Here is a 24,710-nt window from a genome sequence, read left to right on the forward strand (position 1 = left end):
TGTATTGTTGGTTTTCCCCTACGCAGTGAATATTAATTTCAAAGGAAAAGTAAGAGAAAGATCTTGAGTTCACTTATGGAAAAATGTTTAGCTACTGAGTAAAAGCATGGTAGGAAAACAGGTGGAAATGAGGGCCCATTTTTCCAGATGTGGAAATGAGGTATATCTTCTGCCTTTTAAAATATCTGCTTTTATGCACACCATTATTTTTCCAGTACAATAACAGAGTGCTCTGGTGGAAGCTGACCTGTTGAAAGAGGTGATTGTTACAGATACCTGGAGAAACTCAGCAGGACAGACAGCATCTCTGGAGAGAAGGAATGGGTGACACTTCAGGTCAAGACCCTTCTTCTGACTGTAAACGAAGCATGCAAACAGTAACATTAATCAGGAGGACAGTGCTGGGATTGAACCCGGAACACTGATGGATAGGCCTGAAGGAGGGCATGCAAACTCCACACACACAGATCAAAACAAATGATGATCGAGCAAATGTAGAATAGTTCGTTGTGCGCGGTGGGGAAGGTGACAACCAGGCATACAATCAGTAAAAATAAGGAGATGGGAAACATCACCCATTCCTTATCTCCAGGTGCTGCCTGTCCCGCTGAGTTCCTCCAGCTTTTTGTGTCTATCTTCAGTTTAAACCAGAATCTGCTGTTCCTTCTGAAACAATCAGTAAAATTAGCCATGGGGTCAGTTAAACTAGTTCGAGAATTAGGATGGGGGAGGAACAGAATGGGAAAGCCAGGGTAACTGGGGATCGGCCTGAAGGAGGACATGCAAACTCCACAGCGATCTGAGCTGGGATTGAACACGGGACCCTTGCGGATCGGCCTGGAGCCGCGGGTGGTGGCCGCAGCAGGAAGGTTAGTGCTGATGGGTCCCGGTGCGGCCTTGGGGCGGAGGAGAAAAGGGTAGCAAGGTACGCCGTTTGTTTTTACATATAATGTGTGGGAAAGAACTAGTGTACAGGTGATCAGTGGTCGGCGTGGACTCGATGTGCTGAAGGGCCTGTTTCCACGCTGTATCTTTAAATTAAACTAAAAACACTAAAATCAGAGAAGCCTAAAGAAGGGTCTCTACCTGTAACATCACCCAATTTCTTCTAAGCATGGCATAGTCTTCACCCTACCATTGTTACCTAACCAGATGCAACTAAATTTAAGGTAGCTGGACTGCTTCAGTCCAAGTCAAGAGTGTTTTATTATCATTAGTCCCAGATAGGACAATGAAATATTTGCTTGCTGCAGCAAAACAGAATAGTAACGTCACCCAATTTCTTCTATCTTGAGTTGCTGACTGCTTCATGGAGTTCATTAGTCCCCATTTGCTTGCTGCAGCAAAACAGAAATTAAAGCATGGATAAATCCAAAAAATAGTCGTCAGTTTCGCCACCTCCTACCATAGTTACCTAACTCAGACGCTTCCCTTTAAGGTCCCCGGGCACTCTTCTTGCCCCCCAAGAATGCAACACTTGTCCCTTTACCTCCCCCCGACTCGTTCAGGACCCAAGCAATCGTTCCAGGTGCGAAAGATTTGCATCTCTTCCAACCTCTGCAGCAAAAGCAGATCTATATCGGTGAGACCAAGCGGAGGTTGGGCGAATACGCCGAACACCTCCGCTCGGTCCGCAATAATAAAGCTGACCTCCCAGTGGCTCAGTTCCCCCTCCCACTATCCGACCATCTCTGTCCTGGGTCTCCTCCATGGCCACAGCGAGCAGCACCGGAAATTGGAGGAACAGCACCTCATATTCCATTTGGGGAGTCTGCAATAAGACTTCTCCCTGTTGTTAGTCCTTGTCCCCTTCCTCAGCTCCCCCTCTACCACCTCGGCAGTTTACCCCCACCCCTGATTCAATTTAGAAAATATTTATTCGAGAACCTGAGTTTCTCCAGCTTTTCTGTGTAACCAGAAATTTTCAGCATAGACATATTACACTCAGATAAAATGCAATAAGGGTTTAGCCCTTACCACCTCCAGTTTAAATTCCAGGGTCAGAAAGCAAGAGTTGACTCCAGGGAGTTCTGTGATGTCAGGAACTGATTCATGGTTTTCAGGTTTCGGCGAGGCAGCGACCTGACAGCAATGGCGGCGAGATCTCCCACAATTCAAAGCGAGGGAGAAAGTGCCCAGCGCCGACCAGTTGCCGTGACAGTGCGCATGCGCAAGGCGCCGATGATGCTTGGGCCGCGGTTGTGCGCATGTGCAGGGGAGGACGTGCTGGCCGTAGCAGTGCGCATGCGCAGGGCGGCCGGCCGTGCCGGCGGATGAGGAGCGAGCGGAGACCCGGCGGCCCGGACACGGATAGCGGGGGGGAGACGGAGAGATAGAGAGGGGGCCTCCCACAGTTGACCGGCAGGTGTCCTGCCTTGGCCGGAGGCCCCCTAGACCTCGAGGCTCTAGGCTTCAGCCTATGAAGCCTAGTGGTAAATCCGGCTCTGCCTAGATCTGGAGGCTCCAAATCCGGACCTGGGCTCATAGAGTCCATTACAATGTTGGCTTCTGGCAGCTGGACAAACACAAATCAACTCTGCACAAACTAAGTGCTGGAGGAACAATGCGTCAGCAACATTTGTGGAGGGAATGGACAGGCGGCATTTTGAGTTAGGACCCTTCACACCCTGTCAATCTCTCAGTCTGATATCTTTTCGAATATATAATTATGGCGACACTATTGTAACATCGATAACGTGCCAGACTAATTGGAGTTATAATGTTATGTCTTGCTTACCTTTCAATGTGTAGGTGAGTGGAAACAATGTTGTATAGTAGCAATACTCCAGTAATGTTGCATTTTTAAGTATCAAATTATAGAGTATTTCTCATATGTGTAGGAAAGAACTGCAGATGCTGATTTAAATCGAAGGTAAACACAAAACTGTGGAGTAATTCAGCGGGACAGGCAGCATCTCCGGAGAGAGGGAATGGGTGACCTTTCGAGTCGAGACCCTCAAGTCAGACTGACCCGACATGTCACCCATTCCTTTTCTCCGGAGATGCTGCCTGTCCCGCTGAGTTACTCCAGTATTTCGTGTCTACCTCCGAGTATTTTTCATAGGCTGTTACATAGGATCCGCCCCTCAGTAATCTGTGGAAGTAGGATTCTGCGTTGCAGTCCTTTCCCTCAGAGTGCGGTGCCGTGACAACAACAACCAAACCCCTCGCTGGACCTTCTTGGTAAACAGTCACAGTCAGACAGAGATAGGAAAGTCTCTTTAGCCCAATTCGACCTTGACGATCAAGATGCCTATTCTCAGTGAGTCTCATTTGGCCCAGACCCTTCAAAGCTTTTCTATGTATTCGCCTGTCCAAATGTATTTTACATTTTGTTATTAAAGAAGGGAAGACAACTGTCTTATCCGCACCTCAGCCAACTCAAATGCGATTGGCGAGAGGCAGAAGCTGTGTATTAAAGGTGGTGATCTGAACGGGCGAGCGTTTTTCAAGGGCAATTAAGTTTAAAAACTAGAGGGGACTGGTTGAGATAAAGTTGAAAAAATTAAAGGGATATGGGGGACCATTTTTTCCAAATTTCCTCGTTTTATTTTCAACTCGAGGAATTTTTTACTCGAGCCTGCTCCTGACATCGAACACTCTAAAATGCTCACTTTTTATTTCTGAATAACAATAAGATGTAGTGTAGAAATTATATTTTACTCGACGTTTTTTAAAAATTCAAGTATTTTTCAATCGAGGTGGTTTGGTTATTCGATGTTTCATTCTTTACTCGAGGTAGCTTTGCAGTCGATGTGAGTTTTTTACTTGTGGGAGTTTTTCCTCGAGGTGTTTTTTAGTCGAGGCGGGCTTTTCACTCATGTTTTTCACTCGAAGTATATTTTGTAACCTGGTTAGTTTTTTTACTCGAGGTGTGATTTTTACTTGAGGCGGGCTATTTACTCGTTTTTGTTTTAACACTCGATGTGTTTTTTTTTAACTCGATGTATGTTTAACTCGGTGGGATTTTTTCGAGGTGTGCTTTTTAACGCAAGGTGAGATGAGTTTTTTTTAAATCGGGGCGTTTTTTAAGTCAACTCGTTTCTTTTTGTGAGAAATGTGTACTTAACTCGAGGCGTTTTTTTGTACTCGGGGCGTCATTTTTACTCGATGTGCTTAATACTTAATACTAGTGGTTTCTTCTAACTCGAGAACTTGGTTTAACCCGAGCTGTGCTTTTTGCTCGTTTTTTTCACTCGTTAGTTGTTTTACTCAAGGTTATTTTGTAACTGCGCGGTGGTTGTTTGGTCGGGGTGGATGTTTAGGCGGGTTTAGATGTTTACTGGAGCAGGTTGTTTACATAAGGGGTTGTCCACTCGAGCTGTACTTGCGAAGCGCGCGGGCTTCGGACACTTTCCTCGCCTCGGTTTCCCGCTCAAAAGACCGTTCGTGTTAATTGGACGAAGCTCGGGGTCCGATCAGCGTTGGGGGGCGGGGGCGACGGGTCCGGTTCCCGCCTCCAGTCACGGAACCGCTGTGGTGAAGAAACATCGTGGTCTACACCTCTTTTTAACTCGAGGTATGGTTGGGTTTTTTTTACACCGTGGGAATTTTAGTCGAAGCGGCTATTTTAAAGTGATTTTTAACCTCATGATGTATTCTTTTGTCGAAGCCAGCTTTTTGCTGGAGATGGGCGTTTGCTTAGTCGAGGCGGGCTTTTTACTTGTGCTTTTTTTTTACTCGCGGTTTTTTAAAAAACGTTTTACTCTGTTTTGTAACTCAATGTACTCGAGGCTTGTTTCTCAGTTATGTTGGAATTTTACTCGTTCCTTTGAATCGGCGTGTGTTTTGTTTTAACACAAGATGCGGTTTTTTTTTAACTCGAGGTGAATTTTATTAGTCTTTGTTTATTTTATCTCCGTTTATTTTACTCGGTGCGTTGTTTACCTCAAGGTGTGTTTTTTAGTCGAGCCGAGCTTTTTACTCGTGATCTCTATTTACTCGACATGCGTTTTTAACTGGAGAAACTCAGCGGGTGAGGCAGCATCTTTGGAGCGAAGGGAATAGGCAACGTTTCGGGTCGAGACCCTTCTTCAGACAGGAAGGGTTTCGGCCCGAAACGTTGCCTATTTCCTTCGCTCCATAGATGCTGCCTCACCCGCTGAGTTTCTCCAGCATTTTCGTCTACCTTCAATTTTCCAGCATCTGCAGTTTCTACTTATACATGCATTTGAACTCGTGTGATTTTACTTGACCTGTGCTTTCTGCTCGACTTGGTTGTTTTACTCGAGGAGTTTTTGTAATTGTTTAGTCGGGGTGGTTGTTGAGAGGTTGATGTTGAGTCGGGTGGGTGTTTACTGGGGCAGGTTGTTTAAGCCCCTGTCCCACTTCGGAAACCTGAACCGAAACCTCTGGAGACTTTGCGTCCCACCCAAGATTTCCGTGCTGTTCCCGGGAACCTTGGAGGGGTTGTCCACTAGTGCTGTACTTGTGGCGGGCGCGGGTTTCGCCGACAGCGAAAACTTTATCCGCTTCGGTTTCCCGCTCATAAATCCCCTCATGACGAAGCCCGAGGACCGATCAGCGTTGGTTACTCTTGTTTTTACTCGAGGTATTTTTTAAAATAACTTTACTCGAGTTCATTTTTTTAACTTTAGGCGGGCTTTTACTGTTTTTTAAAAATCTAAACTCGGGGTGTGTTTTGTAACTCGATGTGCTTTTACTGGAGGTTTTTAGTCAAGGGGGGAATTTTACTCGTTCTTTGTGTCTCGAGGCGTGTGTTTTAACGAGATGTTTTTTTTTTGTCTTTAACGGTGTTTATTTACTCGAGGCAGGCTTTGCATTGGTTTATTTTACTCGGGGTGCTTTCTTTAACTCGAGGTGGGGGTTTGAGTCGAGGCGAGTTGTGGTTTCTATTTACTCGATATGAGTTTTTTACTCGAGGTTTGTTTTTCTTCGAGCTGAGCTTTTACTCCTTTATTTACGCGTTGGATGTTTTACTCGAGGTGTTTGTAACTTTAGTCGGGGTGATTGTTTAATTTAATCGGCGTGGGTGTTTAGTCGGGGTGGTCTACTGGAGCAGGTTGTTTACATGACGGAGGCATTTTAATTGTGATTTTTAGTGGAAGCAACTTTTTATTGGAGACGGGTGTTTAATCGAGGCGGCCTTGGTTTCTTTTTTTTTAGCTGGGTTGGTTTTATTCGAGGTGTTTCTGTAACTGTTTAGTCGGCTTGGTTGTTTAGTGGGGGGGTGTTTACATGAGGGGTAGTCCACTCAAGCTGTACATGTAGCACAGAGGAAACTTTCTGACCGGCCTTGGCCGGAGGCCCCCTAGACCTCGAGGCTCTAGGCTTCAGCCTATGAAGCCTAGTGGTAAATCCGGCTCTGCCTAGATCTGGAGGCTCCAAATCCGGACCTGGGCTCATAGAGTCCATTACAATGTTGGCTTCTGCCAGCTGAACAAACACAAATCAACTCTGCACAAACTAAGTGTTGGAGGAACAATGCGTCAGCAACATTTGTGGAGGGAATGGACAGGCGGCATTTTGAGTTAGGACCCTTCACACCCTGTCAATCTCTCAGTCTGATATCTTTTCGAATATATAATTATGGCGACACTATTGTAACATCGATAACGTGCCATACTAATTGGAGTTATAATGTTATGTCTTGCTTACCTTTCAATGTGTAGGTGAGTGGAAACAATGTTGTATAGTAGCAATACTCCAGTAATGTTTCATCTTTAAGTATCAATAGAGTATTTCTCATATATGTAGGAAAGAACTGCAGATGCTGATTCAAATCGAAGGTAGACACAAAACTGTGGAGTAATTCAGCGGGACAGGCAGCATCTCCGGAGAGAAGGAATGGGTGACCCTTCGAGTCGAGACCCTCAAGTCAGACTGACCCGACATGTCACCCATTCCTTCTCTCCGGAGATGCTGCCTGTCCCGCTGAGTTACTCCAGTATTTCGTGTCTACCTCCGAGTATTTTTCATAGGCTGTTACATAGGATCCGCCCCTCAGTAGCCTGTGGTAGTAGGATTCTGCGTTGCAGTCCTTTCCCTCAGAGTGCGGTGCCGTGACAACAACAACCAAACCCCTCGCTGGACCTTCTTGGTAAACAGTCACAGAGTCAGACAGAGATAGGAAAGTCTCTTTAGCCCAATTCGACCTTGAAAGAATTAAAGGGATATGGGGGACCATTTCTGTAACTGTTTAGTCGGGGTGGTTGTTTGTTTAGGGGGGGGGGGGGGGGGGGGGGGGGGGAGTTGATTCCTGGCTGTCTTCTTTGTGTTCCAGCATCTCAACAGCGACTTTGCTTTCAAGGCTTTCTTCAACTTCTATCCACTTAGCAGCACATTCTTCAGCCTTTTTAATGCTTTTCTCACTAAATTCAATTACCCTGCTGCAAGTTTCCACGACATGTATTCCACAGAACAACAAATCGGAATCTCCAGTAAAACAGGCATCTCTAGAGGCACCCTCAGCCATGTTGTGTGCTAGCCTGAAGCAAAGCGCGTGACTGGCCAACTGGCAGACAACTCAATGTTAAACGTGCTTTGATTGGACTAATAATTACCCAACATTTTTCCGTTTTTTCTCTAATTTAATAAAAATGTGCAAGTCTTGTTCATGACGAGTTTCAGGGGTGATTTATATAATTGTTTTACACAATATGTGAACATTTCATGTAGTTTGGTGACTTGGGTCACGAAACAGTAGAATAAAGCTCCTCAGCCCACAGCCTATTTGGTGAAAGAACATTGTAGTCACCAGCTCATCGTTAGCCCATGTTACACATTGGATACTTTTGTTTTTTCTTGCAGTACATTTTTTTTTACCTCGATGTGCTTTTTACTCCAGTTACTTTTTTAAAAAACTTTTTAACTCGGGCTTTTTACTCATTTTATTTACTTGAGGTATGTTTTTTTAATCTCGGTGGGATTTTTATTAGAGGTGTGAAGCAGAGTTTTTACATTTTTTTCCTCAAGGTGTGGCTTTTTAAGTCTGGGCAGGCTTTTTACATGTGATTTTTTTTTCCAGTGTTTTACTGGAGATGGATGTTTGCTTAGTTGAGGCAGGCTTTTTACTCGTGCTCTTGTGTTTTTTAATTTGGTGTGTGCTTTTTTTTCCTCAAGGTGTTTTTTAATTGAGGTGAACTCTTTACTGGTGAGGACGTGAATCTGCACACAGTCCATGCCGTGAGCGACCGTTTTACCCAAAGACATTGGCGTGTCTATATACTTAACCCCCCTGGTCCAACCATAGCTCTTGAAAGAGCCAGCGAAGGTAAGGTGCAGGAATAAGCTTTTGAGCCCACTGGCAGGAGATAGTCTTCAACTGAGGCTGACAAACAGGGTGAGTATGATAACACTTAGTGAATCATGTTTGTGTTGATGGGCGTGTTACAAGGGAACAGGTTCAAGGATCTGACTAGTGGAACGGAAAAAGACTCACTCATCTGTTTAGTTGCAAATCAAATTTATTGGCAAGAGAGAGAACATAAACAATAATTGTCTTGGTATGCACGGGGTCTGTTTTACAGCAGCACACCTCTCTCTCTCCTCCGTCTCCGTCTGATCGCGACATAGCCCATCGGTGAATCCCTCTCGTACATGAACTAACTTATGGCTTCCTGGCGTCTGCATTTATACAGGTAAGAAATCAGCTGTTAAAATAACTGCCGGTAAGGCCTGGTCAATACCACTTCTCCCAAATTCAAACTACAACCAATGGGAGGGGACTGCATTCCAGCAAGCCTCGGCCTCCCCCATTGGGAGCAAAGTGCTATCAGCTGCGGACTGGCGCGCAAAGCAATATGCACGGCGCTAAAGAGTTGGCGTACAAAGCGCTAAACACAACGCTACAGATTTGGTGCGCAAATCAATACACACAGTGCCACAGACTTGGCGCGCAAATCAATATACACAGCGCAAAAGATGGTGCTCAAATCAATTCACAGTGCTACAGACTTGGTGCGCAAAGGTAATACGTGGTGCTGCCGGTTTGGTGCGCAAAGGTTTAAACTGCTGTCGGCTTAACGCGCTAAAATTTAAACAAAGCTATCAGCTACAGTGCTATGGGTTCTAAATATAACGTGATTGGTCACAGCGCATTGGGCTTTAAACACAGCACTATGGGTAACTGACTGTTCAGGCAAAATTCTCATAATGGTGTTATGATGAATTCCAGTGCTAATAGGGAATGGATCCAATGTCTCTTCAGTAGCTAAAAGCTGCTTCTTTGCAATGGCTGATGGTAATGTTTTTACTCGTGTGAAATTTAGTTGAAGCCTGCTTTGTATTGGAGATTTTTGTTTGCTTAGTCGAGGGGGGCTTTCTATGTGTGTTTTATTTTTAAACTCTTATTTCCTCGAGGTGTGTTTTTTAGTCGAGGCGGACTTTTTACTGGTGAGGACACAAATCTGCGCACCATTCAATCTGCGAGTCACCGTCATACCCAAAGACACTGGCGAGTCTACAAGCTTACCCCGCCAGGTCCAACTGTAGGTCTTGAAAGAGCCACCAAAGGTAAGGTGCAGGAATAAGCCTTTGAGCCCATTGGCAGGAGATAGTGATCACCTGAGGCCGACTACCAGGGTAGGTATGATAACACTTAAAGAATCGTGTTTGTGTTGATGAGTGTAATGATGAATTCCCGTGCTAATAGGCGATGGATCAAATGTCTGTTCAGTTGCTAAAAACTGCTTCTTTGCAATAGCTCTGATGATAATTTTGACGGGAGGGCAAGTGTCATATAAAACCAGCGAATATCTGATAATGAAGTCTCTCCTTGCCAGGGATGGGAACCCGGACCAGCAACTCAATACTGGCTAAAAGAAAGTGAAAGAGATGCCAAATGGAAAGAAAAGATCCATCCAGGAAAAACCAAGAGAGTTAGAGCAGCAAAACTGATGCAGCTCATGGGAAAAGCCAAGAGATCACAGACCAGAAGTAGCTGGAGATGGAGACAACATGGATGGGAAAGCAAGTTGGTCACTCTTGTTGCTCATTGGTTACTCTTGTTTTTATTCAACATATGTTTTCTAACTTGATGTGCTTTTCCAAGAGATGAGATTTTTACTGGAGGAGGGTCTTGTGTGATTTTCTTTTTTAGTCAAGGTCAGCTTTTTGCTCCAAATGGGTTTTTTTAGTCTAGAAGGGCTTTCTGCTCATTTTTTTTTACTTGTGTGCATTGTAACTACAGGTGCACAACCTTTTATCTGAAGATCCAAATAACGAAAACCTCCGAATAGCGGAGAAAGGTCCTTGAAAACGTTCACCGAGGGCGGCCCGCAGAAGTGACAGCGGAACCTCCGGTCGGTTCTCGAAGAAAGGGGAACTAAATCCCCATTCATAAAAGAAAAGGTGAGGGTATATTGCACGGGAGGGTTAATAATTGACAATATGCTGCTGCCTGTCCGCTTAGTTAAAAACTTCCCACGGTAGACTCACGATACACAGTGTATTCTCAGTCTAGCGTGGGACCTTTTTAACTCGGCGGGGAGGTAGCAACAGATTGTCGCTCCCTTCAGTTTCACCCCACCTACACCCCTCTGCTTCCCGGCCATGTGTGTGACCCCTTCCCTCCCCTCTGCAGCTCCCCGCTCATTGCACCGGTGCGGGGGCTTTGTACTGTCTTCACGTCGGCGATGCCAGCATACAATGCCAGTCACCGGAGACGTCAGGACCAATTGGACGTCGACCACCAGGCCCACGGAGAACCCAGAGACCCACAGCCAGCAGCAGCCCAGCCCAGCCCCGCTCCAAATACAGAGGAACCTGGGTTGCGGATGACGGAGCGCAGCTCGGGGCATCGTAGGGGCCCATCGGGGAGCGGGTTCCTGTTGGTCCTGACGTCTCCGGCCACCTGCTATCCTCCGGGAACTGTACTGCCCTTGCAGGAGAGTGGGGTTGTTTGCAGTTGCAGAGGGAGGGGGCAAGGGCGGTACAGTTCCCAGTCTCAGCTCCAGTCCAGGGGGGTGGCCGGAGACGTCAGGACCAACGGGACACCGACCCCCAGATCCACTGCAAGCACGGAGATCCCAGAGACCCACAGCCAGCAGCAACTCCAGCCCAGCCCCGCTCCAACTCCAGAGGAATACGTAGGGGCAGAAGCTTATGGTGCGCATGGTACGTCTTGTTCTTGGGGTGGCGGATGAGGGGGCGCAGCTCGGGCTGTGGGCGAACTGCCACTTGTCGCCGTAGCGGCCCATCGGGGAGAGGATTCCTCTGGAGGGGGAGGGGGTGTATTGTGCTGTTTGATCGCCCCCTGCTATCCCAGGGACAGGGAGACACAGCGGATTTTAAGACTGGTGGGCAATCACTTCCATAGTTCTGCCCACACAGTCAGTACACCTCTCCTACACTGCATTTCATACAAACATTTATTCTGCAAGAAAAAACTACATTGAAGACTCAAACTCGCGACCGAGTAACTGCCAGGATCGAGGCGCAAATTCGCGACCTAACTCGGGGATTCAAGAAAACCCGAGCTAGGCCGCCTAAGGGCATGTAGCCCCGCTAGGGTGACATGAGTGCGAGAGGTGATTCAATGCTGCGGGTTCATTTACAAATTCAGGAATTCATTCAACACACTGCATTTCATACAGACATTTATTCTGCAAGAAAAAAAGACATTGAAGACTCAAACTCGCGACCGAGTGGCTGCCGGGATCAAGGCGCAAACTCGCGACCTTGCGGATATGAGCCGAGCACTCTACCACTGAGCTAGCCATTAAAATCTACGCAAAAAAATTTCCATTCTGAAGGCCACCAAATTCTGAATTACGAAAAGTGTCTGGTCCCAAGGCTTTCGGATAAAAGGTTGTGCACCTGTACTTTTTATTCGAGGCTTGTTTTTCAGTTAGGGCAGGAATTGTACTCGTTCTTGTGTCTCGAGGTGTGTTTTTTTTACTCGAGGCTGGCTTTTTTCTCAGTTTATTTTACTCGCGGTGGCTTTTTTTAGTCGAGATGGGTTTTTTAGTCGGGCGTGCATTTCCAAGGTTTGGGATTTTTACTTGAGGTGTGATTTTTACAGGAGGCGGGCTTTTAATTTTTTTTTTCCCTCAGTGTTTTTTAGTTGGCGGGTTTTTTACATGATTCTTTTCATACTCGTGTGAATTTTAGTTTAATCTAGCTTTTTATTGTAGATGTGTGTTTGCTTAGTCCAGGCTGACTTTTTATTTGTGTTTTTTTTACTGTTTTTTTTTCTCTAGGTTTGTTTTTTAGTCGAGGCGGACTTTTTACTGGTGAAGACACAAATCTATTGCTCCTTCCACTCCCACAAACAGATGCTCCGGTTCTACTTGCACTTCCTGTAGGTCAGTGCAATGGTGGGGTGGGCAGTATTTGTGATGGATCGTTCAGTGCATTAGTGAAGGCAACAAGTAACTCCTTTGTCTTACAAAGGCAGAGAGTGAAATAATTGTTCTGATACCACTCAATTGTATTGTAGGTCATACTGTGGATCTAAATGGAAAACCCGCACTGTGGAATCTCACGAGGTGCTCCTTAGGGAGGTCATCCGAGATCTATCTTAAGGACCAGATCAGTGCTACCAGAGCTCAACTGTCATCGACTCACTGAAAATCAGTGAGCTTAACTTGGAAGTGATCCTGCATGCCCAGGGAGAGAATTGTCCCCTGTCCGAGAAGATGAAGTACATCTACAACCTTCCTTCATGCGGTACAACTAAAGGTCTGGTTAAAGCTATTTTATTCCCTAAGACTGCTGTTTGTCTTTATTATGTCTAGATGTCCTATTTCTCTATTTGTAATGCTTAATTAAGAAACATGCAAGTATAGTTCAGATGAAGAATTAATGTTCAGACTTGGTAGCACGTGTCATAACTTATTAGTAATGTCATTGTGACAACGTAAAGTGCAGGAACAGAAATATTCAAGTTTATCGTCTGTTGAACACTACATCCTTCCTCCAACTTATGGATCCAGGTGTGATTACCATGTTTAATTTTTATTATCTCAACAAAACATTTGATGCTGTAATGAAGGCCACTGGTGATTGTAAAATGAATGTGTGCCTTTTGTAACTGTGTGCCATTTGTAACTGTGCCATTTGTAACTGTGTGCCATTTGTAACCGCGTGCCTTTTGTAACTGTGTGCCTTTTGTAACTGTGTGCCTTTTGTAACTGTGTGCCTTTTGTAACTGTGCCTTTTGTAACTGTGCCTTTTGTAACTGTGTGCCTTTTGTAACCGCGTGCCTTTTGTAACCGCGTGCCTTTTGTAACCGCGTGCCTTTTGTAACAGAGTGCCTTTTGTAACCGCGTGCCTTTTGTAACCGCGTGCCTTTTGTAACCGCGTGCCTTTTGTAACCGCGTGCCTTTTGTAACCGCGTGCCTTTTGTAACCGCGTGCCTTTTGTAACCGTGTGCCTTTTGTAACCGCGTGCCTTTTGTAACCGCGTGCCTTTTGTAACCGCGTGCCTTTTGTAACCGCGTGCCTTTTGTAACCGTGTGCCTTTTGTAACCGCGTGCCTTTTGTAACTGCGTGCCTTTTGTAACCGTGTGCCTTTTGTAACTGTGTGCCTTTTGTAACCGTGTGCCTTTTGTAACTGTGTGCCTTTTGTAACTGTGTGCCTTTTGTAACTGTGTGCCTTTTGTAACTGTGTGCCTTTTGTAACTGTGTGCCTTTTGTAACTGTGTGCCTTTTGTAACTGTGTGCCTTTTGTAACTGTGTGCCTTTTGTAACTGTGTGCCTTTTGTAACTGTGTGCCTTTTGTAACTGTGTGCCTTTTGTAACTGTGTGCCTTTTGTAACTGTGTGCCTTTTGTAACTGTGTGCCTTTTGTAACTGTGTGCCTTTTGTAACTGTGTGCCTTTTGTAACTGTGTGCCTTTTGTAACTGTGTGCCTTTTGTAACTGTGTGCCTTTTGTAACTGTGTGCCTTTTGTAACCGCTGCCTTTTGTAACTGCCTGTTGCAACTGTGCCTTTTGCAACTGTGCCCCTTTTGTATCTGTGCCCCTTTTGCAACTGTGCCCCCTTTTGCAACTGTGCCCCCTTTGCAACTGTGCCCCCTTTGCAACTGTGCCCCCTTTGCAACTGTGCCCCCTTTGCAACTGTGCCCCTTTTGCAACTGTGCCCCTTTTGCAACTGTGCCCCTTTTGCAACTGCCCCTTTTGCAACTGTGCCCCTTTTGCAACTGTGCCCCTTTTGCAACTGTGCCCCTTTTGCAACTGTGCCCCCTTTTGCAACTGTGCCCCCTTTTGCAACTTTTGCAACTGTGCCCCCTTTTGCAACTGTGCCCCCTTTTGCAACTGTGCCCCCTTTTGCAACTGTGCAACTGCCAGGCCTGAGTTACTGAACTGCTAGCCCAAAAATTCATTGGGCCCACAATGTCGATACTAGTCCTTTGGAAAACAGTCCCTTTGGCCCACAACATCCATGCTAGCACTCCAGAACCCCACACCCCCCCCCCCCAGTGAGCCAGTGAGCTTAACTTGGCTAGGTTGTGGACGTGATCCTCCACGTGATCCGTCCAGGGAGAGAATTGTCCCCTGTCCGAGAATATGAAGTACATCTGTAACCTTCCTTCGTCCAGTACAACTAAAGGTCTGGTAAGAGCTGCGGAATATTTTACTCCCTAAGTCTGCTGTTTGCATTTATTATGTCTGGATGTCCTATTTCTCGATTTGTAATGCTTAATTAAAAAAACATGCAAGTATAATTCGGATGAAGAATTGATGTTCAGACTTTGTAGCATGTGTTACAATTTATTAGTAATGCCAATGTTCCAAAGTAAATTGCAGGAACAGAAATTTTACTGAACACTACATCCCTCCTCCAACTTATGGATCTGGGTGTGATTAGCATGTTTAATTTTTATTGTCTCACAAAATATTTGATGCTGTAATGAAGGCTACTGGTGATTGTAAAATGATTGTTAAAGATGTCTGGAAATCTTAACATTAGAGACTTCATAATGCTTGCTCGCAATGCATGGGACACGGTTGGTGTGTGAATGATGTTTGATAAAAACTGTGCCTGCATCTAGTGCCTGACCTGAGAGGTTTTAGGGTTGGTAATGCGCTATGTAAAACCAGTGGAAAAAGTTGAGTTTGTCTTAGAAATTAAGTTGTGAAGAGGTGAGTTGGAAGACATGCAGGAGTTATTAGACTTATTAAAGAGAACGGACGCCCCAAGATTTGCTTGACCTTAAAACCGTGGGAACATGAAGCAGAGAAGATAGAGGAGGTTGAGGTTCTTTGAAATCTAACAGCGAAGTGGTTGACAGATGCATTCTGTTTAATTGAGAGTGCTTCGGCTATTTTGATGAAGACGATCCAAATAATGAATTCAGATTCAGATTCAATTTTCATTGTCATTGTCAGTGTACAGTACAGAGACAACGAAATGCATTTAGCATCTCCCTTGAAGAGCGACATAGCAAACGATTTGAATAAAAAATAAATAATAAGTGTGAACATAATGCAAAAGTGAGTAGAAATGTGCTTTCAGTTCTGAAATGTGTTGCTGGTGCAATTTTCAAGAAAGTGATGGTTGATGGGAAGATTTTCTTGAACCTGGAAAGAAGAGAAGATAAAGAAGAGGAGCATGTTGCAATGGTAGGTACAATAAATGCTGAAAGTGACACCTGAAAGCCAAGGGATCTCTGGTATTGAAGCCTATCCTTGTCAAAGGACAAACACCACATACAAATCAACAGTAGACATAAGGAGGAAGAAATGACCGAGCAGAAAACATACATGGGAGGAGCAGCAGCATCACAACCCTACCACAGATTGTCTCTGGGAAAAACAAGGCATCGCAAGTCACCAGAAGTCGCTGGATCTAACGACGATTGAGAACCAAGCTGGACCCCTTTTTGTATTGTCATTGGATTCATCAGAAGGGCAAAGCCAGAAGAAAGATGTCAAATACCCTGACCAGCTCGGGGAGGACTCTGCTAGCAAGGCAGAATCTCCTGGAATTATGCATCTATTTGACTGAAGATGGACCCATCACCAATTTAACACTGAACACAAGAAAATACCAGTGACGACATGAAGGAAAAGACCCATCCAGGACCAAACAGGAGAGAATGAGCATCAAAACTGAAGCTGCTTGTTGGTCGGAAACACAAGTGAAGATGTAAAAGAGATCAAGGTGTGCCCTCCAAGAAAGGATTTGGCAGCTGAAGACGGGCCCACGGTGGGTGCCGGAGGTTGGACTTGCCCCGTGGTGGGTACCCTGAAAGAAGATGAAGAAGAGGAGCAAGTGGCAAAGAGTTTTGACAAATTACCCAATTTCGTCACCCAAGCGACACTGATAAAGAGAGTGAGCAGGGCCCTCAGGGAACGAGGAAGACGGGCAGAGCTGTCCAAGCGAGGACTCGACAGTTGAAGATGGGCCCTCGGTGAGTTCCGGAGGTCACAGAGAACACGAAGAGGAGCAAGTGCCAATGGTAGTTACGTCACATTCAGAAAGCAACACATGAAATCTAAGGGATCCCTGGTAATGAAGCCTATCTTTGTCACAGGACAGAACCCACACCCAAGTCAACACTGGACAAGATGAGGAACATACCTGGGAGGAACAGGAGCATTAGAACCCTACTACAGATTGTCGCTGGGAAAACCAAGGCATCGCAACTCACCAGACGTAGCTGGAGCTAACGATTGATTGAGAACCAAGGTATTTGCATTGTCATTGGATTCACCAGAAGGGCAAAGCCAGAGGAAAGATGTCAAATACCCTGACCAGCTCGGGGAGGACTCTGCTAGCAAGGCAGAATTTCCATGAATGATGCATCTTTTTGACTGAAGATGGAGCTATCACCTATATAACACTGAACACAAGAAAATACCAGTGATGACGAGGAGGAAAAGACCCATCCAGGACCAAACAGGAGAACATGAGCATCAAAACTGAAGCTGCTTGTTGGTGGGAAACACAAGCGAAGATGTTAAAGAGATCAAGGTGTGCCCTCCGTGAAAGGATTTGGCAGCTGAAGACGGGCCCTCGGTGGGTGTCGGAAAGAAGATGAAGAAGAGGAGCAAGTGGCAAAGATACTATATGACAAATTACCCAATTTCGTCACCCAAGCGACACTGATAAAGAGCGTGAGCTGGGCCTCAGGGGGCGAGGAAGACGGATGGAGCCGTCCCATCGAGGACTCGACAGCTGAAGACGGGCCCTCCCTGGGTTCCGGAAGTCAAAGAGAAGACGAAGAGGAGCAAGTGCCAATGGTAGTTACGTCAAATGCAGAAAGCAACACATGAAATCCAAGGGATCTCTGGTAATGAAGCGTATCTTTGTCACAGGACAGAACACACACCCAAGTCAACACTGGACAAAATGAGGAACATACATGGGAGGAACAGGAGCATCAGAACCCTACTACAGATTGTCCCTGGGAAATCCAAGGCATCGCAACTCACCAGAAATAGCTGGAGCTAACGACGATTGAGAACCCAGCTTTTTGCATTGTCATTGGATTCACCAGAAGGGCAAAGCCAGAAGAAAGATGTCAAATAGCCTGACCAGCTCGGGGAGGACTCTGCTAGCAAGGCAGAATTCTCCAGGAATTATGCATCTATTTGACTGAAGATGGACACATCACCAATTTAACACTGAACACAAGAAAATAACAGTGACGATGAAGAGGAAAAGACCCATCCAGGACCAAACAGGAGAGCATGAGCATCATAACTGAAGCTGCTTGTTGGTGGGAAACACAAGCGAAGATGTTAAAGAGATCAAAGTGTGCCCTCCAAGAAAGGATTTGGCAGCTGAAGACGGGCCCACGGTGGGTGTCGGAGGTTGGACTTGCCCCGTGGTGGGTACCCTGAAAGAAGATGTAGAAGAGGAGCAAGTGGCAAAGATTCTTATGACAAATTACCCAATTTCATCACCCAAGTGAGACGGATAAAGAGAGTGAGCTGGGCCCTCAGGGAGCGAGGAAGACGGGCAGAGCTGTCCAAGCGAGGACTCGACAGCTGAAGACGGGCCCTCGGTGGGTTCCGGAGGTCACAGAGAAGACGAAGAGGAGCAAGTGCCAATGGTAGTTACGTCACATTCAGAAAGCAACACATGAAATCCAAGGGATCTCTGGTAATGAAGCCAATCTTTGTCACAGGACAGAACACACACCCAAGTCAACACTGGACAAAATGAGGAACATACCTGGGAGGAACAGGAGCATTAGAACCCTACTACAGATTGTCGCTGGGAAAACCAAGGCATCGCAACTTACCAGAAGTAGCTGGAGCTAACGATGATTGAGAACCAAGGTATTTGCATTGTCATTGGATTCACCAGAAGGGCAAAGCCAGAGGAAAGATGTCAAATACCCTGACCAGCTCGGGGGGGACTCTGCTAGCAAGGCAGAATCTCCAGGAATTATGCATCTTTTTGACTGAAGATGGACCCATCACCAATATAACACTGAACACAAGAAAATACCAGTGATGACGAGGAGGAAAAGACCCATCCAGGACCAAACAGGAGAGCATGAGCATCAAAACTGAAGCTGCTTGTTGGTGGGAAACACAAGCACAGATGTTAAATAGATCAAGGTGTGCCCTCCACGAGATGATTTGGCAGCTGAAGATGGGCACGCGGTGGGTACCGGAAAGAAGATGAGGAGCAAATGGCAAAGATTCTTATGACAAATTACCCAATTTCGTCACCCAAGCGACACTGATAAAGAGAGTGAGCTGGGCCTCAGGGGGCGAGGAAGACGGATGGAGCCGTCCCATCGAGGACTCGACAGCTGAAGACGGGCCCTCCGTGGGTTCCGGAGGTCAAAGAAAAGACGAAGAGGAGCAGGTGCCAATGGTAGTTACGTCAAATGCAGAAAGCAACACCGTAAATCCAAGGGATCTCTGGTAATGAAGCTTATCTTTGTCACAGGACAGAACACACACCCAAGTCAACACTGGACAAAATGAGGAACAGGAGCATCAGAACCCTACTACAGATTGTCTCTGGGAAATCCAAGGCATCGCAACTCACCAGAAGCAGCTGGAGCTAACGACGATTGAGAATCCAGCTTTTTGTATTGTCATTGGATTCACCAGAAGGGCAAAGCCAGAAGATGTCAAATAGCCTGACCAGCTCGGGGAGGACTGCTAGCAAGGCAGAATCTCCGGGAATTATGCATCTTTTTTGTCTGATGATGGACCCATCACCAATTTAACACTGAATAAAAGAAAATACTGGTGATGACGAGGAGGAAAAGACCCATCCAGGACCAAACAGGAGAGCATGAGCATCAAAACTGAAGTTGCTTGTTGGTGGGAAACACAAGCGAAGATGTTAAAGAGATTAAGGTGTGCCCTGCGTGAGAGGATTTGGCAGCTGAAGACGGGCCCGCGGTGGGTACCGGAGGTTGGACGAAGACGGGCCCGCGGTGGGTACCGGAGGTCGGAGAGAAGATGAAGAGGAGCAAGTGCCATTGGTTGTTATGACAAATGCAGTACGCGACAACTGAAAGCCAAGGTATCTCTGGTAATGAAGCCTATTCTTGTCACACGACCCAACCCACACCCAAGTCAACACTGGACAAAATGAGGAAGGAACGTACAGGGGAGGAACAGCAGCATCAGAAGCCTTCCATGGATTGTCACTGGGAAAACCAATTCATTAAACCTGATCAGAAGTAGCTGGTGCTAACGGCAATTGAAAATCAAGCTGGTCTCTTTGCAGTGTCATAGGATTCACCATAACGCCAAAGCCAGAAGAATGATGTCAAACAGCCTGACCAACTCAGAGAGGATTCTGCTGGCAAGATAGAATCTCTGTAAATTACGTATCTTTTTACCAAAGAACAGAGTCCTCACCAATTCAACCGGTCAAAAGAAAGCGCATGCTAAGCAATAACAAATAAAGAAATTGTTATATTGGCAACTATCATTGTTCTGAAGAAGGGTTTCAGCCCGAAATGTTGCCTATTTCCTTAGTTTTGAAGCATGCATGTAGTTCAGACCAGTATTTGATCTTTTGGATCATGCCATCATTTATTAGTAATAGTATTGTGACAATGTAAGGCGCTGGAATAGGCATTTGAACCTTCTTCAATAAGTGGCAGAAGCTGGTTGATGCATCCCTGTGGCCGAACTCTGGTTTGGAGCTACGGAGCCCTCAAGAGTGGACATGGCGACGATTGAATTTGGCCTGGTGGTTTGCAAGGAGGTCGGGTCAGCAGTCGGCAAGAAGGTTGAGCCGGCGGTCGAAGTGGAGTAAGGGGTTGGAGGTGTGTGCCGGAGGTCGGACGCTTCGCCGAGAACAAAGGAGTATCTGGTGTAGGGGGACTGCCAAGAGGGAAAACCAAAGAAGACGTGCCGCGGAGAACGAAGGAGGACCCCGCGTGGGAGAACCGCCGAGAACTAAGGGGGACTGTCGACATCTGTTATCTCCAGGCCTCAGCCAACTGCTGCCTCAACCAAGGGCGGAACGGTGGTGCAGCGTAGAGTTGCTGCCTTACAGCACCAGAGACCCGGGTTTGATCCTGACTACGGGTGCTCTCGATGGAATTTGTTCGTTCTCCCCGTGACCTGTGTCGGTTTTCTCAGATCTTTAGCTAAGTCCCACACTCAAGGTGTACAGGTTTGTAGGTTAATTGGGTAGGATAACAATGATAAATTGCTCCTACTGTGCGTGATAGTGATAGTGTTAATGTGTGAGGATCGCTGTACGGTATAGACTCAGTGAGCTGAAGGGCCTGTTTTTGCACTGTATCTCTAAACTAAACTAATTCACTGATTTTCTTGTGCCCTTGCCTATGTCTCTGTCTCCGATTTCACCAACGGATACGGAGGACCTCCACTCCCAGTAACCTTCCTCCTCAACCATCCTTCTATGCTGTCTTGGGCAAGCACAAGCCACCAGTCGTCTATGTAAGTGTTAACATTTACATTCAATTAAAAAAATGTTCAATTTAGATGCCTTTACTGTTGATTTTGTTTTTAAACTTTTTTCTTTATTAAAGATTGATGGACCCACGCTCTAAGATCTTGGCTATCATGGACCTTCTGTGGACCAACGAGCATAACCTGGCCAATCTGCACACTGCCAGTTGCCGTCTTGCCCGAGGAGATCCAGAGCATCTGCAATATTCCCTCGCTCATTCCAACAAAGCCTCTGGTAAGAGCATCCAAAAGGACTAATTTATTCCTCACTGACAGTCTTTTAAAAATCACCAGAAAAAAATGTATTCCTCAAGCCTGCCATTTACATTTATTTTGTCTGGATATCCTATTTCTTTATTTGTAGTGCTTCGTAACAAAAGATGCAAGGTTCGGGCTGGTGGTTGAGATTCAGGCAGGGTGTCGGTATCATACAACTGAACACAACGTGGTTTGTGCGAAACAACTGTACACAAGCTGACATTTTCTTGAAGATCTCAATTACATAAATGCAAGTTGCAGGCGTCAAAGCTCTTTATTTTTCAGCTGGCCCCAATCATTAAATGTCAAGAAACTGTACACGGTGATATAGAGCCACGGAAATCTGCAGATGCTGGAATCTTGATCAAAAAAACAAAATGTGTTGCTCAACGGGTCAGCCAACATTGTGGGTTGTGACCCATCTTCAGTCTGTTAGTCTAGCACTAGCAGGGGATATTAGAGGTAAATTTGAACAGAAAACGGCAAATGTTGGAAATTTAAAAAAACAAAATGTTGGAAAATTCAGTCCATCAGGAAACATAGCTGAAGAGTTATCTCCAGTGTTATTACTGGAGATGGATGTTTGCTTAGTTGAGGCAGGCTTTTTACTCGTGCTCTTGTGTTTTTTAATTTGGTGTGTGCTTTTTTTTCCTCAAGGTGTTTTTTAATTGAGGTGAACTCTTTACTGGTGAGGATGTGAATCTGCACACAGTCCATGCCGTGAGCGACCGTTTTACCCAAAGACATTGGCGCGTCTATATACTTAACCCACCTGGTCCAACCATAGCTCTTGAAAGAGCCAGCGAAGGTAATGTGCAGGAATAAGCTTTTGAGCCCGCTGGCAGGAGATAGTCTTCAACTGAGGCTGACAAACAGGGTGAGTATGATAACACTTAGTGAATCATGTTTGTGTTGATGGGCGTGTTACAAGGGAACAGGTTCAAGGATCTGACTAGTGGAACGGAAAAAGACTCACTCATCTGTTTAGTTACAAATCAAATTTATTGGCAAGAGAGAGAACAAAAACAATAATTGTCTTGGTATGCACGGGGCCTGTTTTACAGCAGCACACCTCTCTCTCTTCCTCCGTCTGCCGCACTGATCGCGACACAGCCCATCGGTGAATCCCTCTCGTACATGAACTAACTTATGGCTTCCTGGCGTCTGCCTTTACACAGGTAAGAAATCAGCTGTTAAAATAACTGCCGGTAAGGCCTGGTCAATACCACTTCTCCCAAATCCAAACTACAACCAATGACAGGGGACTGCATTCCAGCAAGCCCCGCCCTCCCCCATTGGGAGCAAAGTGCTATCAGCTGCAGACTGGCGCGCAAAGCAATATGCACGGCGCTAAAGAGTTGGCGTACAAAGCGCTAAACACAACGCTACAGATTTGGTGCGCAAATCAATACACACAGTGCCACGGACTTGGTGCGCAAAGGTAATACGTGGTGCTGCCGGTTTGGTGCGCAAAGGATTAAACAGCGCTGTCGGCTTAACGCGCTAAAATTTAAACAAAGCTATCAGCTGCAGTGCTATGGGTTCTAAATATAACGTGATTGGTCACAGCGCATTGGGCTTTAAACACAGCACTATGGGTAACTGACTGTTCAGGCAAAATTCTCATAACGGTGTTATGATGAATTCCTGTGCTAATAGAGAATGGATCAAATGTCTCTTCAGTAGCTAAAAGCTGCTTCTTTGCAATGGCTGATGGTAATGTTTTTACTCGTGTGAAATTTAGTTGAAGCCTGCTTTGTATTGGAGATTTTTGTTTGCTTAGTCGAGGGGGGCTTTCTATGTGTGTTTTATTTTTAAACTCTTATTTCCTCGAGGTGTGTTTTTTAGTCGAGGCGGACTTTTTACTGGTGAGGACACAAATCTGCGCACCATTCAATCTGCGAGTCACCATCATACCCAAAGACACTGGCGGGTCTACAAGCTTACCCCGCCAGGTCCAACTGTAGGTCTTGAAAGAGCCACCAAAGGTAAGGTGCAGGAATAAGCCTTTGAGCCCATTGGCAGGAGATAGTGATCACCTGAGGCCGACTACCAGGGTAGGTATGATAACACTTAAAGAATCGTGTTTGTGTTGATGAGTGTAATGATGAATTCCCGTGCTAATAGGCGATGGATCAAATGTCTGTTCAGTTGCTAAAAACTGCTTCTTTGCAATAGCTCTGATGATAATTTTGACGGGAGGGCAAGTGTCATATAAAACCAGCGAATATCTGATAATGAAGTCTCTCCTTGCCAGGGATGGGAACCCGGACCAGCAACTCAATACTGGCTAAAAGAAAGTGAAAGAGATGCCAAATGGAAAGAAAAGATCCATCCAGGAAAAACCAAGAGAGTTAGAGCAGCAAAACTGATGCAGCTCATGGGAAAAGCCAAGAGATCACAGACCAGAAGTAGCTGGAGATGGAGACAACATGGATGGGAAAGCAAGTTGGTCACTCTTGTTGCTCATTGGTTACTCTTGTTTTTATTCAACATATGTTTTCTAACTTGATGTGCTTTCTGCTCGTTTTTTTTTACTTGTGTGCTTTGTAACTACAGGTGCACAACCTTTTATCCGAAGATCCAAATAACGAAAACCTCCGAATAGCGGAAATTTTTTCGGTCTTTGAAGAAAGGTCCTTGAAAACGTTCACCGAGGGCGGCCCGCAGAGGTGACAGCGGAACCTCCGGTCGGTCCTCGAAGAAAGGGGAACTAAATCCCCATTCATAAAAGAAAAGGTGAGGGTATATTGCGCGGGAGGGTTAATAATTGACAATATGCTGCTGCCTGTCCGCTGAGTTAAAAAGTTCCCACGGTAGGCTTACGATACACAGTGTATCGTGAGTCTAGCGTGGGAACTTTTTAACTCAGCGGGCAGGCGGCAACAGATTGTCACTCCCTTCAGTTTCACCCCACCTACACCCCTCTGCTTCGCGGCCATGTGTGTGACCCCTTCCCTCCCCTCTCCAGCTCCCCGCTCATTGCACCGACGCGGGGGCTTTGCACTGTCTTCACGTCGGCGATGCCAGCATACAATGCCAGTCACCGGAGACGTCGGGACCAATTGGACATCGACCACCAGGCCCACCGCAAGCACAGAGAACCCAGAGACCCACAGCCAGCAGCAGCCCAGCCCCGCTCCAACTACAGAGGAACCTGGGTTGCGGATGACGGGGCGCAACTCGGGGCGTCGTAGGGGCCCATCGAGGAGCGGGTTCCTGTTGGTCCTGACGTCTCCGGCCACCTACTATCCTCCGGGAACTGTACCGCCATTGCAGGAGTGGGGTTGTTTGCAGTTGCAGAGGGAGGGGGCAAGGGCGGTACAGTTCCCAGTCTCAGCTCCAGTCCAGGGGGGTGGCCGGAGACGTCAGGACCAACGGGACACCGACCCCCCAGGCCTACTGCAAGCACGGAGATCCCAGAGACCCACAGCTAGCAGCAGCCCCGCCCCGCTCCAACTCCAGAGGAATACGTAGGGGCAGAAGCTTATGGTGTGCAAGGTACGTCTTGTTCTTGGGGTGGCGGATGAGGGGGCGCAGCTCGGGCTGTGGGCAAACTGCCACTTGTCGCCGTAGCGGCCCATCGGGGAGAGGATTCCTCTGGAGTTGGCCTCTGGAGGGGGAGGGGGGGTATTGTGCTG

This window comes from Leucoraja erinacea, chromosome 2 (assembly GCF_028641065.1).
Source record: "Leucoraja erinacea ecotype New England chromosome 2, Leri_hhj_1, whole genome shotgun sequence".
Classification (NCBI taxonomy): Eukaryota; Metazoa; Chordata; class Chondrichthyes; order Rajiformes; family Rajidae; genus Leucoraja; species Leucoraja erinaceus.